The following is a 15,178-nucleotide window of genomic DNA, read 5'->3' as shown; positions in this document are numbered from 1 at the left end:
TTGTTCTCAGTGATCTGAGCAGCTAATACCTTACATGAGTCAGCCAGAGCAAAAAAAGATGTTAACAGACAGTTGTATAAATGTAATACAAATAAAACGCCTTTTGCCATTACAAGATCCTGCCTCTACCTCTATAGTAGGCCCCATCTGTCAATTCAAAATCTAATCCTTCTTTCACAAAAGATTCAACTGAGAATAAACTTTTTTAAACTGTGAAAAAGCATCAAGAAGTCATCCTTTGAAATCATCCTCATTTCACCTTTGAATATAAAATCAAAGATCAAGAAGTTGATCTTATGGGAGTGTGTTCTTCCTCTAAAAAAAAAAAACAGAAAGTAAAGCATACTTGAGACAAAGCTTTTGAGGAAAAATTGTCTCCTTGTCTGTGAGAGATATTGACAATATCTCTCACAGACAAGCTGAGAATCAGTCTCAGCTTGCACTACAGCAGGGGTGTCAAACTCAATTTCATTGAGGGTAGCATCAGGGTATTGGACCTTGGGGGCTGGGAAGCATGACCAGTTCAATATTACTCATGTCGAGGGCATCTGTGGGGGCCCGTGTGCTATACCAGAGAAAACGGGCTTGCGAGTTCCATTTTCGGCCGTGACAGTCTCTTGAAAACAGAGCTCAGGGGGACCACATGTGCCTCCCCAGGCTCCATTTTCAGCCGCGACAGCCTCCTGCTGCCCTCTGCCAGAAAAAATGGTGCTTGGAGGATCCACACAAGCTCTGTTTTCACTGGGAGAAGCACCTTGGGCTGGTTCTTTGCAGTTTTCAGGTGACCCCCATGGGGTGGATCTGGCCCCTGGGCCTTGAGTTTGACACCCCTGTGCTACGGTCGCCAGTTATATGGATTTACCATATGTTACAAACTTTTTGGGACACTCTTTCCCCTGAGACTTCATTCCCATATGGCTTTTCCCAGTTCTTCATTATCTGAACATGTTTCTCCAATTGTCATTTTAGGCTTTGAATGTTAATGGTTTTTATTATTTATCATTAAATGTTCACCATGGTACCTCAGCATGTCTTACACATAAAAATGGCATATCAATAGTTAAAGATACAAGTCCTTCTAATCAACACAGTCTGAAGGAGTGATCATTGTTCTCCTTGCTTGATAGCACAACTCACCTGGAAAAGCTTTAGCTTAGGTTTGTTTGAAGATCAGGTCTTACTTGATAAAAAATACACCATCTGTATTTTGGCTACTTGTCATAAAAAGAAGGAAGAACATTTGAACCTACATACTGATAGTTTACATTTTACAGAACTAGATGCATTTGCCAGACTTATGCTGGTGTTTCTCATATGTGTCCAAACATTGAATACTTGCATTTAAGAGTCAGTGCCAACCATTGATTCTAGATCATTCTAAGTCTCCCTAAGTGTTGGGAGGTCCATATTTTCCTAAAACACACAGTGTATGACTCTTGTAGCCCACACATTCTGATCTCTTTGAAATTTTTAAACAAAAGTCACATTCAAGCCTAATTGCACTATCCAAAAAGTTTTAAGTATATTCTCACAAATGGATCCAAACATAAGAAGCAAAATACAAAGCTTGCTTTTAAAAAGTCTCTTTCCTTAGCAGTATATGCTCTAAACGTGCATATTTGACCTGGATTATTGAGAAGAAGGATGATGTAATTGTGAAAACTGGAGTTCAGGCTATTACCACATTTTCCAACAAATATTCCTCCATGAACTCACCCAGACAGTGATTCAATTATTCAAAGGTCTCCTTAGTCATGAAACAAGACTAAAATTTTATGCCTTCACCATTTATAATTCATAGTATCAACAATATAATTAAAAACAGAGCAGCTTATTAACCTACATCAAAAACTTCATTTTTACACTGCTACAATTTCAATGTCCTGATATTCTGGTATTCAAAACAATTTGCACGATTCTTCCCCATTAAAACAGCTTGTTAAGCAGGTAAACTAAGCAGGAATACTAGAAAAAACTTGGAAAACAAAAACTTTTAATTTTTGTCTGAAATTATTGTGGTAGGTTTTAAGGCACTTTAGTGGGTGCTCCCATTATACTTTATTTGTTTAGTATAAGATACAATTAAATAGTATCTCCAACCTAATACTACCATATCTCATAATGGAATTATAGTTAAGGACATGGATGACTTACAATATTTCCAAAACAATTGAGCAATTACAGAGAAGTCTATAAGAAAATGGAAAGTTAAGAAAAGCAGAAATGATGAGAATAAACTCACAAGCATTTGCATAATTCAATTATTTCCACAACAATTTCAAATCCATGAGCTGAAGTATACAATTTAAATAGTGCGTTACTTTTCTTTTTTCATTCAAAGAGCTATTATCTCTTTTGTATAATAAACAGATTTATTGCTATTTCATTTAGCAATTTGAAGTTTACCAAGTCATTAATAAAAGGTAAAGGTTCCCCTCACACATATGTGCTAGTCGTTTCCGGCTCTAGGGAGCGGTGCTCATCTCCGTTACAAAGCCAAAGAGCCAGCACTGTCCAAAGATATCTCTGTGGTCATGTGGCTGACATGACTAAATGCTGAAGGTGCACGGAATGCTGTTACCTTCCTACCAAAGTGGTTCCTATTTTTCTACTTGCATTTTTTACGTGCTTTCAAACTGTTAGGTTGGAAGAAGTTGGGACAAGTAACAGGAGCTCACTCCATTACGCGGTGCTAGGGATTTGAACTGCCGAACAGCCGACCTTTCTGATCAACAAGCTCAGTGTCTGCCACTGAGCCACTGCATCCCCTAAGTCATTAATAGAACAATTAAAGTATTAATAGAACAATTAAAGTATTAAGTCATTAATAGAACAATTCAAACTACTGTAAATACAAACTTTCCCTAAATTCTGTCTTGTTGACATAAGTACTATGAGGAATTTATTTGAAAATTATCAGGTTCATACACTGAGCTATGACATCATTTATTTTACTATTGGCTGGGTTCATACATGCCCTAATCATAAAGCATGATCTACAAATAACAAAAGCTCAGTTCATGGAAAATGCTAAGTCAAAATGAAACAAGCCACAATATAGAATAGCACAAAAGATAAACCAGTGACGCACTAGATGTGGCTCAACTTGCCAAATTTCTAGGAAACATGGCCTGTAGTGAAGACATGAGTTCAACATCTCAAATACTACAGGTTGGCATAATATGGCTTGCTGAACCAGTATTTGAACTGGCCCTCCCACCCAGGCCTGCCCCTCCCAAGAGTCACCATGAAGCCCATTATTGATGCAGGTAAGTAAGTGCAGGGTCTGCACAGAGGGTCCGGGAGGGGGGAATGGGCCTTCTAGAAGAACTGGAAGTCTGGAAACTGGCCAGTTTCTGGCTTCCGGAGGGCCTCCAGTGCCTGGAGGAGACTGTTTTTGCCCTCCCATAGGCCCGAGAAAAGCCTCCGGACTGTGAAAAACAGCCCTCCCGGAAGTACTGGAAATCCAGAAACAGGCCTGTTCATGGCTTCCGGAGGCTTACCTTTAGGAAGGCAAAAAATGGCCCTCCCAGAAGTTCAGGTAGGCCATGCCTACCATGGCCACTCCTACTCAACAACTGGACAGGGAAGTGGTTGCTGGGATTTTTGAATCCCACCCCTGGGCATCTTTCTCCTTAAGCCGAAAACATGATGTTCGCTTCAGTTAACACATAGCATCTTAACCTAGGTAAAGACTGTGTGCTCCTAATTCAGAAAGGTAACTATGTATAGCATAAAATTTATCAAAATTACATTTAAAGAAGCTATGCATATGAAGGTTGAAAGATATTTCATGTGTGCCTTCAGTAACTCAGAACTTTATTTTAATGCTGTCTGAATTTTTAAATATTTGTCTTAAATCAGCTGAAAATTGTTTTGCATATGGCATCTTTCATGTCAGAATGGGACAACTCACCATGCCCAACTTGCCATGGGACAATTCACCACGGAACAATTCAACAATTCAATTTAATTATTTAAAGTAATTTTAACATTATTTTGATTTTTGTCGTTCACATTTTATTTTGTACGTCCTTTTGCGGTTTCCTTAATGATTCTATTCCACCATTTCTTCAACAGTGATGTAACTCCTGTTCCGCGGCAAGTTGGCTGCAGCAAGTTGCCTGCAGTGAATTATCCTAGACCCTTCCATGTTCCCCACCCATTTCTTAAAACCATGATTCAGACATCTTGGTTTAAGTAGAGAATCTGTTAAGATGATCATGGTTGATGGCAAATGTCCTTCTTATGGCTTGAATTCAAAAGGTCCACAGAAGGAGAATAGTTTCAAAACAATGTCCTCTGGAAGGCCTTCAAGTAAAGAACCACCTTTGTAAAATAGGAATATATAGATAGTTTCTCAGAGGCTACAAGATGAATCCAAGAGGAACAAAACAGGTGAAAGACAGAAAATACACTGTGCTGGTTAATCCCTTTTAGAAAAGGATTGGAAATTGGAGCAGTCAGGAAAACAGCTGATCACTTAATAGAAATGGGGCTGTGCTCCTTCACCCCATCTAGATTATACTGAAATACATCTGGATTTCCTGTATTAAGAAATATGTGCAAGTTTTCCTTGTTAGGAAGAGATTGTTCCATCTTCTGCTTTTAATTATGCACTGAAAAATGAAAATGAACCAAGCTGTAAGCAAGGAAATAATTCAGAAACAACTGAATTAGTCCCAAAGGCCCATGGAGTCAAAACTACTATAGAGATTTATTTTGCTTATTCAGTTTGTGTCTCATTTCTTTTCTAATGGTGATTCTAAGGAACAAAATAATAAAATTACAGATGGTCTGGACATTCTCAGTAGTATTTAGATTTGTGTATAACTGAAAATAGTTGTTTCATGATGTCTTTAATCTATATATACATTAATTTAGAACTAGATGGGACTAAATTCTGGATAAATAAACTAGGTACTGAACTGTTACAACAAACAAACCACTATTTGTAGCTGCATCATCTCTTAGCACAACCCTGTATAACAGGGGAGGAGTCAAATTAAAAGCCTGCAGACCAAATCAGGCCCACAGGGTACTTAGATGTGGCCCATGGGGCCACCCTGGAAACAGCGAGGGACCAGCCCACAGTCCCTCTGCTAGAAAAAAATGGAGCTCAGGAGGGATGCCCAAGCTCCATTTTCACTGGCAGAGGATTACAGGAGGCTGTCACAGCCAGAAACAGAGCTCGGGAGCCCGTTTTCGCTGGCAGAGTGCTCAGGTCACCACAGGCACCAATGCAAGTGATGTCAAGCAGGCCACGCTCACCCTGGCCACACACACCCTGCCCCCCCCCCGGACAAACACAACCCTGATACGGCCCTCAATGAAATCAAGTTGGACATCCCTGCTGTATAATATCAAAATCTTAGATTGAAGTCAGCAAGGTCATGAAAATTGTAAAAACTGAAATTTCATCCCAACTGTTGCCCAAGTATAAATGTGCAAAAATCCATTTGTTCCTGTTAAATGTATCAAATTTTCACCTAGTAAGATCTAGAATGTTTTCTTCCATGTTATATAATTTGTTGTAACAAACATAATATACATATTCTCCCAGTATTTGGATTTTCACATGCAGGCTGATTATATGTAACCTCTTGCTGTTTGAAACTGTACCAACGCATACATAGGGAAGTAGAGGCTAACCTACTATCATATTGATTGCATCGGGCTATTCCATTTCTCTTTTGCCAGGCATTTTTATACTTGGTTACACTCCAGTAAAGTAGAAATTATATCAGATATAAAATCTATGATATATAACAATTTATTCCTTTCATAAAATATTTAATGAGTTTAGCCACTTTTTAGTATTCTGAGTAACTTTATTATCTGCACACACAAAAAGTAACATACGAAAAATTTGAAAAATCCAGAATTTTTATCAGCTATTAGATTATTTTCCTTTCTTCCTGAGCTCTGTACATACAGTATTTGACATACTAGAACATTCAATTTTAATGAAAATGATATTCACATTTCACCAGTAAATAATATATACGTTGCTTTCCAGCAAAATATAATATTTATCCTTCGAATCATGGAGAACTGTACTCACAACATACAGGTAGTCCCATGTCCAGTTAATCTTACCAAATCAGAAATATCAGTGAAATGAATACAAAACCAGGAAGATAAGAAATGTCATTCTGCTTAAAGTCAACTGCAAAGAGATACAATGTGTTTCTTCTTCAAATAAATGCTGTCTCATTCTGGCTGTTTCTTATACAATAGTAAAGTTCAATATTTTTGTGGAGTCGTAGCCTATTGCAAGCCTCATGAATGTTTTCGTTGTAACTTTTGATTGGCTGCTTCAACTTTTTGCCATTGATGAACTGGTCAACAAAGGTAAGGTAAGCAGAAATCTCATCTCGCAATAGAAGACTGAGTGCTATCACTGAGACAATCCAATCTCCAGCCATTCCAACAGATTCTATCACAGTAAGTCACAGATGAGACATCCTTCTATCAATAGTTCAGAATTAGAAGGTCCATATGGAACCTAAACCATAAAGGTTTCTTCTGTTCAGTTGTGTCTGATTCTAAGGGCTGGTGCTCATCTCCATTTCTTAGCCAAGGGACCCAGCATTGTCCAAAGTTCATTTGGCCAGCATGACTATACGCTGAAGTACACAGACCACTGTTACCTTCCCACTGAAGTGGTACCTATTTATCTACTCACCTTTGCATACTTTCAAACTAAGTGGACAGAAGCTGAGGCAAGGATGGAAACTCACCCCAACACGCAGAGCTTGGGTCTCAAACTCAAGCTATCAGCCTTCCAGCTGACAAGCTCAGTATCTTTAACCACTGAGCCATCATGCCCCTATGATTGAACTCATTCTATAAAATCTATTAGAAATTGCCATTCAACTGCCTTTACAAAAACATGGGGTTCAGAACTCATGCACATTTCATGTGCCTTCATGAAGTTTTCTATGAAGTGATAAATGCCACAAGGTGCTTTCCCAAAGGAAACTGGCCTCTTGGGTTTTTTCCATTGAAAATATTTCACTTCTCATCTTCAGTTCTGAAGAAGCTTCTTAGATGAGAAGCAAAATGTTTTCCAGGAAAAAAAACAACAACAGGAAAGTCCAGTTGTCTTTTGAGAAAATACCTTTGAGACAACCATGACTTGGATGATTGAGAATCTCCATAGATATGATAAATGACACTAAATAAATGAAAAACTATTTGTTTTTTTTAGAACAAATATTATAAAATGACTAAATTTTAGCGTGTCAGTATTAACAGTTTAGAATATTTCAGTATCTGCTACATAAAACCAAGAAAACTACCAGGCTGACCAATGAGATATTGTGTATTTTACCTTAAATGTATTAAAGTAGTTATTTCTATATAAGGGCAGGTGTGGATTTTGAAAATTGTCTCCAACAGTGCTAGTTTCCTTTTCCCATCCCTATTTCATTCATGGGGCGAAATGAATCAAGTTGTGTATTCACATATCCTTACAATGCAACATAAGCATTCGTCTACATGGATTTCATTTCAGAATTACACTGGGCCACCTTTACTGAAAGGTGAGTTATAGCACTAGCAACAGAAACAACACTTAGACTTGCATACTGCCCTCTAGCGCTTTACAGCACTTTCTGGGTGGTTTACAATGTCAGCATATTTCTCCCAACCATCTGGGTCCTCATTTTACCAACCTCAGACAGATGGGAAGCGGAGTCAACCTTGAGCATCATCAGGCTCGAACTCCAGGCTGTGGGCAAAGTTAGCCTGCAATACTGCATTCTAATCAGTACACCACCAGGGATCAGTGATACTATTTTATATCTGTATTATATCTCTATTTATCTGAACCTGTGAGTCAGAAGGTCTGGTAAATCAATGAGAAACCAGAAATTTGCAACCTGCGAGATGTTACCAGGCATGGCTTATATTGTGCAACCATGTATACTTGTCTCATGTATAAAAGGCAATGGACAATCAAGATTATGACATCTGCCCCCTTGATAACTTTATTTTTTTCCAACTAAAAGAATCACCGGAAAGAAAATATGGCATATTGCACTGGTTGGGGTGCCTGAGATTCATACGTATATTCAGGGTCCTCCACATGGAAGTACTCCTCCATTTAAATACTTATGAGTTCCCAAACAACAGATATGATCAACTTTTTAAAGAGTAAAGATCATGCTGGCTCGTATAGAATCCCTGGGCAACCATGCATAATTGGATTACACACTACGCAATCACTTATATATAGTCTCATTCTCCTGTCTCATCAGCTGAACTTATATACCATTAGAAAGAAATTTTATTTGCTTCCCCAAATATCTGGATTAATGCCCTTCCAGAAGCAACAGCAACAAGAAAATAGCAATCTTGAGCAGATCAAACTTCAACAAGATTTCTATGTTTATTGCAATATAAAATCTTCAGAAATCAAATGATGGCTACTTTGAACTTTATACAAAGACAACCTCAAACCATGCATGCTATTCTAATATATCTGTTCTAGCATTACACTAGTTAGAAACTTTCTATAAACCTATTGGGTCAGCAATGAAAAAGAACTTTTCCAGTGATTTCCACAAAAATCTCCACCTTTTTATTTTTTTTCTGTATGTTAGAAAGTGTTCTGGAAAACACATGTGGAATTTAAACAAATAGGACTTTTAAAAGATTTTAAAATAACACTTTTGCCCTTATAAATAGAACACTCTTATAGCACTTTGGCAAGTTGAACACCAGAAATCGATTCAGGATAAAATGGACATGGTGGATTCATGTTTCCCACCACTGTCCTTTAGACCAGGGGCTTTCCCAGGTCCAAGTCACATTTTTGCCCTTTTGTTACCTTTTGTTTGGAAACTTGACAGATTAAACTTGAAATTTCTGTTCTTTTACCAGCGAGTCACAGCTCCTCTTTTAAATATCAATAAGCAAACAGATCTTCTCCAGGCACAGCTCTATTTAAAAAAAAAAAAAGTACCAGTTTATTTGTAGCTACTTATGGCAATTTTAAGATGTTCCTCTCGCGGCTTCATCTCACAGATTCATCACTGTGAAATTATGAATATGAAGTCATTCACTCCCTTGTACTCAAAACAATCATTCAAGAACAGTTTAGTTCTCCCAACTGATGTTTAACCCCAGAAAGAGCAGTCACTGATGTTCTCCAAAAGCCAAAGATGCTTGGAAGGTATGAATTTAAATTTCACTCTGCTCCTTGGAGGGGGGAATTAAACAATGAAAGCACAATGATTTTACAGGTTGTTGGAAAAGTACTCGTTCGTTTTACCAGATGCTGAAAATAGCAGAGAAGGGTGAAGCAGAACACCTGCACCAGCAGATGCAACTAATATAAAATCCAGATGAAGAATGATCAGTAAAGCATTCTTGGTGGTTTATTTTATCTTTCCTAATAAGCTGTGACCAATTTCCTCTCTTCACTTTGCAAAACTTGTGGGTCCCATGCCATTCCACATACCTGCAAGACAGCAGCTGTTCGAGTCCTCTAACTGTAACTTTGAAATGTGGCACTCCTGATTTAACTGCTGTTAAATTGCAAGTACAGTCGAAGTTTACAGTACTGGTTTATCCAGCATGTGTATTTTTAAAAAATCTTTCTTCTCCTTACGCAAAACTACACCTTCCATACACATCGCACCCTATTAGTATCACAGGTCCAACCTGCAGGATGCAGCTTGCTTCTCCTGAAACTTCTTAAGCCTTGTTTATTTAAAAGCAACATAGTTGTCCGCTCCCATAGGCTCTGTGTCTTACAAATATACAATTCCAAAACAACAAAAGCCATTAAAAAATGCACTACCCCACAGACAGCCCATCTTTCAAATTCATGTAACACACACATATGCACATCACACGAAGGCAGTAATATTGTTGGTCAACTGCAGGAAACAAGAAAAGCAACTTTCTCTTAAAATATGAAGCTTCAATTTAAACTGCAGAATGGAGAGTTACTGTCGGTCAATTATCCAGTTTTAATTTTCTCCTCTGCATGTGGTTGGCCACTGGAGTAAAATAATGCCAAAATTTACTTTTATCAAGTACTCTTATGCCAACTGGGGGTTAGGGGTGGGAAGAGATGCTTCCGCTACCCAAGGGTACATTTCAATACCATTTCAAAAGTCGAATTCCCTGAGACATTAGATTATTCCTTTCCACTGATTAAAATAAAAAAACCTCTTTTCCCCCCAATTTAGGGTGCTCCAAAGTTCAAAGGCTTTATTGGCATCGTACATCATATATACAACAAAATCAGTTTAGCCTCTACTGGTGCAGTCCATACAAGAATACAAGACAACATGAATAATATAAGGAATAATCCTTATGAGTAGTTGGAGGGGGGGAACCTAGTCAAACGTTTCCAATTGTACATCATATTATATTACTCTGGTGTATGATCTGATCTCATGGTACATACATGTCCTTCCATTGAGGACCTGTATACTACACGAGTCAAAAAGAGAGCTGTGAAAATATCTACAGACTCTTCACATCCTGAACATAAACTGTTTCAACTTCTACCCACAAAACAACGCTATAGAACACTGCACACCAGAACTAGACATAAGAATATTTTTTCCAGAAAGCCATCACTCTGCTAAACATCTAATTCCCTCAACACTGTCAAACTATTTATTTATTTATTTTGATTTGATTTGTCAATTGCTTACAAGTTAATAGGTATATAAGTATAAACATGAGTAAGAATACAGGAAATAGGTACAAATAAATGGGGACAATAGGATAGGGACAGTAGGCACAATGGTGCACTTATTGCATGCCCCATATACATCTCTTAGGAATAGGATGAGGTCAGTAGTGGATAGTTTGAGGTTAAAGGATTGGGGGTTAGAGGATGTAACAACAGAGTTGGGTAGTGCATTCCAGGCATTGACTACTTTGTTGCTATTTACTAAGTTTGCGTTACTATTATTCTTCTCATCCTTCCTACTACCTACCTCTTCCCACTTATGATTGTAACCGTGTTGCTCTCTACAATTTATATTGTTTTATTTGTTTCCAAGTATGATTCGATTGCTTATTAGTAACCTGGGACTATCACCAAGTGTTGTATCTTATGATTCTTGATGCATATGCCCCAAAGACAAATTCCTTGTGGGTCCCATCACACTTGGCCAATAAAGAATTGTATTCTATTCTATTACACACTACACTGGCACCAGTGAAATTCATCTTTTATCCACTCGCAAAGGATAAAAGAATAAGCAGGCGGCTCTTTCCCCAACCCGCACTCCAGCTCTTTCACGTCTGTCTCCACGTGATTCTGGAACTTCAGGCTCACTTCTTAGCAACGTCCACCAAACTTTCCGCGCCGTCTCTAACTACCCCCTCACCCCACCCACCCACCCTTGCTTCCCCCTCCCCGTCTAAAGAAGGGCTTTCGACCTACCGCTCCTCACGTTTTACTCACCGCCTAAACTCTGGCGATTCTCGACCCTGCGGAGCTTCTGGGTCGGCGCTCCTACCCTTCTCTCCCCCAAGCCGAAGGGGCTGACTTTCCCCGCAACCCCTCGCCTCCCACACTCAAGAGGTTCTCCTCCTCCTCCTCCTCCTCCCTGCCCCTTTCCCACAACGCGCACCTAAATCCGGCCCCCGAGAGAAGCCGGCCTCTCCCCCCCTTCCCCAGCTGCCTATGCCAAAGACACCCCCCGAGCTAATGGGGAGAGAGACTGGAAGGCAGAAGGAAGGGGGGAGAGAGAGAGAGAAGCAGCCATTCCCGAAGGCGCCGCGCACCGCGCCAAGGGAACGGACGCTGAGGCGAGTTTCGTCCCGCCGCCGCACCAACAAGCCGAGCGCCCGAAACTCACTTGCAAGTCCGAGGCACTGATAAAAGTTTTCCCGAGCCGCCCGGGCTTCTCCACCCCACGCCGCTCGGTGGCCAGCAAAAGGGAGAGATAGTGGCAAGAGCGAGCGGGCTGGTTTTTCTTTTCTTTTTTTTTCTTTTTTTTTTTGCCCTCCTCTCCTGGCTCTTTGAGCTTGTCTCGGCACCTCTTTCTCTGCGCCGCTTCTGGCTTCTCTTCCTCTCAGAAGCTGCTCCCGGACTCCGGAGCAGAGAGAGAGAGAGAGAGAGAAAAGAAAGAGAGAGAAAAAGAGAGAGAGAGAGAGAGAGAGAGAGAAGGAGCGCTGCTGGATTCGTGCCCTCTGCAGCTCCCACTAGTGAATGCCGAGAGCCAAGCGCTTTTTTCTTTTTTCTTTTTTTTGCAAAGGAAAAAAAAAATCTCTTAAGGCTCGGCTTCTTCTACACTCAACACCACACACACACACACAAACACCCCGTTGGGAACATGCGGCTACCTTGGTTTAAGGACTGGTGCACGTGTTAGGGAATCCGCCGTCCGCGCCCTGAGAGGAGCGTCGCGTCGCTTGCGAGTAACTCACCGGGTTGGCGCGCAACGGTTATAACGCTCCGCGTTCTGGTTCTGGGGCTTTTAGGCTCGGACGGGCGTTTTTTGAGACGGGCGGCTGCAAAAACGTGGAACGGCGCGCACAGGCGAGGAGGTCGGCTGGGTTGTACACAGCCTCCCTGGGTTTCCCTGCTGGCTGAGGTGAAAAGCCAAAAGCTGGCTGGCTGCCTGGCGTTTTGCAGGTTCGTGCCGCTCTGCTAATAAGCCAGGATTAAATGAATGTAGGCAATACGTGCAATAAACGCAGGTAGTCTTCGACATCCCAAATGTAATGACACAATCCATCTACTGTCTGTGGAGATTCTGAGTCATTTCATTTATTTATTTATTTTATTTGGTTTGTCAATTGCTTACAAGATAATAGGTATAAGTAGAAACATAGTTATGAATACATGGATACATATAAAAAAATAAAAAGAAACAATAGGACAGGGACGGTAGGCACGTTGGTGTGCTTATGCATGCCCCCTAGAGACCTCTTAGGAAAGGGGTGAGGTCAATAGTAGACAGTCTAAGGTTAAAGTTGTGGGGGTTTGGGGAAGGAATCGCATCCAAGTCATGGTTGTTCCAAAGGTGTTTTTTCTGGAGGCAACTGGACTTTCTTGTTTTTTTCTTTTTTGAAGACCTTTCGCTTCTTATCCAAGAAGCTTTTTCAACTCTGGCAGGACTGTGGGGAATGGAAGAGCTGAAGAAGCTTCTTGGATGAGAAGCGAAAGGTCTTCAAAGAAAAAAAACCGAGACAATCCAGTTGCCTCCAGAAAAAGCACCTTTGGGACAACCATGACCTGAGAATCTCTACAGATGGGTAGTCTCTGATTTAACAATAGTGTTTTTTTTAATGACTGTTGGACGTTAACAATGTTGCTGAAAAAAGTGACTCATAACCATTTTTCACACTTGTGACCATTGCAGCATCCCTGTGATTACATGATTTACATTCTGATGCTTGACAACCGATTCAAATTTATGGCATTTGCAGTGTTCTGGGGTCAGGTTTGTTTGTGACCTTTTGGCAAGCAAAGTCAAAAGGGAAAACCACATCACTTAATAACCCTATTTCTAATTGAACAATTGACGTGATTGCAGTGATTAACCAATGTGGCAAGAAAAGTCGTAGAATGGAGCAAAACTCACTTAACAAATTTCTTAATTAGCAACATAAATACTGGGCTCAGTTGCCGTTGTAAGTCAAAGACTACCCTTATCGTGTAGCCAGAAACAGTAGGACTCCCATTTCCACTCTTCATGAAAATCTAATTGGGCTCTAAAAATATTGCATTTTCAAAAAAAAACTTAAATAAGCTACATAAGTCACAACCATAATTCATTCCATAACTTTGGTCGCAACCTGATTTGGTCATGACCCGGACCTAATTTTGGAAATTTGTCACTTGCAAAAAAATATGGCATGGAACAGGAAATTTTCCGTGAAAAAAAAAATGTTAATTTTTTTATCGGAACCCGATTTTGTTGTGGTCAGAAGCGTTTGTGACCAGAGGTTCTACTGTATTTGGAAGAATATTCCATCAGATAACTAGTGGGCCTAAGAATAATATCAAAAAGTAGTTTTTCCAGAAGTAACCAAGAGTCAGTTGCTACTTTTAACTATGCAGGTTTGAGTAGCAAAGAGATAAATTTTGGAACATCAAGCAAACTGCAAGTTCCCACTTTCTATTTTAACTGAAGTAGCATAAGAGTGATGAACTTTCCACACCTCCTGTCTGACTGTTCATAATCTGAAATTAATTACACCAGAATCCAGTCCTCCCTCCAGATAGATATTCAACTATACAGAGGCATTATTACCCCAGTTCTCTGCTGATTTTCCTTTTTCTTAGTTTTTTTAAAAAATAGATAAAGGTTCATTCACCAACATTCTTAATACTGTAGAGTTCTCACCTCAATCAATCTTGGCTACCCCCTTGTGTGCTGTGTTGAAGAATCCCTAGATGTTGGACTTTACCCAGGAAATATTTTATTTCACTCCCTCGTCCTTTAGGAGAGATGGGAACTCTTCTCCTACCTATTGTCAGCTTTGGAAGTCATATTAGTACCAGACGTTTCCACACTGTCACATTCTTGAGCCTGGAAAAATGGAAGGGGGGGATTTCTTGAAGTGGGTGTGTGGTTAGACATAATAGCATTCTTCTTCTAAGTCAAGGTCATGTTATTTCTGCACCTGGTTGAGAGGAGTCTCAAGCTGGGACAGATGATGATTGGGCCTGTGGTGCAATGAGGGGTGCAGGGGGGGTGGATTTGTAGTTTTTACTTATTGCAAGGAAATCCGGAACTTTCAGATTTGAGGTTTCCCAGATGTGCCAGGTTACTACTCTAATAAAAGGAATCTTGAAGACGATGTTTGTCTCAGAGTTATTTGTTTGGAGTGGAGGTTTTCTGGAACACTGACACCTTGTTTTTGTTTATGAGTATATAATGCAATGGATATGAGTTTGGCTCAACTAGCTGTACATATTTGCATGGAGAAAATAATACTAATGGGCCATAGATAACTTATGGCAGAAGAATCTTCCAGTTCTGCATTCATAAGTCTTCACAGGTTTTCCTCAAAGCAATGCTCACTTTACAAGAAAATGTCTCTTCCTAACTAAGCAGGATCACAGTTCCACCTTAGTGGTGCATTCATTTCCAACCTGCTTTTTCTCCCAAGGACCCTACCTTGTCCCATAAATTTCCATTCATGCTCTTCCTTAATGTCTCAATTAGTTCTCAGTGTAAAAGCTGTC

At 39.9% G+C, this 15,178-nt stretch overlaps 1 protein-coding gene across 3 annotated transcripts in view; it reads right to left on the bottom strand.

Annotated features, from left to right (window-relative positions):
• BMPR1B (bone morphogenetic protein receptor type 1B) overlaps positions 1 to 12,610 on the bottom strand; it is a 215,419-nt gene extending 202,809 nt beyond the window's left edge. The window contains exons 1-2 of one of the 3 annotated variants that reach the window (XM_087935917.1): positions 11,838 to 12,159; positions 8,837 to 8,948 (exon numbers count right to left, since the gene is read on the bottom strand). The gene's annotated coding sequence lies outside the window, so the exon portion shown is untranslated. Of the gene's footprint in view, positions 1 to 8,836; positions 8,949 to 11,837; positions 12,160 to 12,324 lie in introns of those variants that run through there. The other 2 variants (XM_087935918.1, XM_087935916.1) reach the window with 2 other exon arrangements.
• Between the last annotated feature and the right edge of the window lie 2,568 nt (positions 12,611 to 15,178).

Source organism: Pseudonaja textilis, chromosome 6 (assembly GCF_049901715.1).
Source record: "Pseudonaja textilis isolate UNSWEBS1 chromosome 6, rPseTex1.2, whole genome shotgun sequence".
NCBI lineage: Eukaryota > Metazoa > Chordata > Lepidosauria > Squamata > Elapidae > Pseudonaja > Pseudonaja textilis.
Note: the sequence above shows the minus strand (reverse complement) of the source record. Positions and strands in the feature narration are given on the sequence as shown.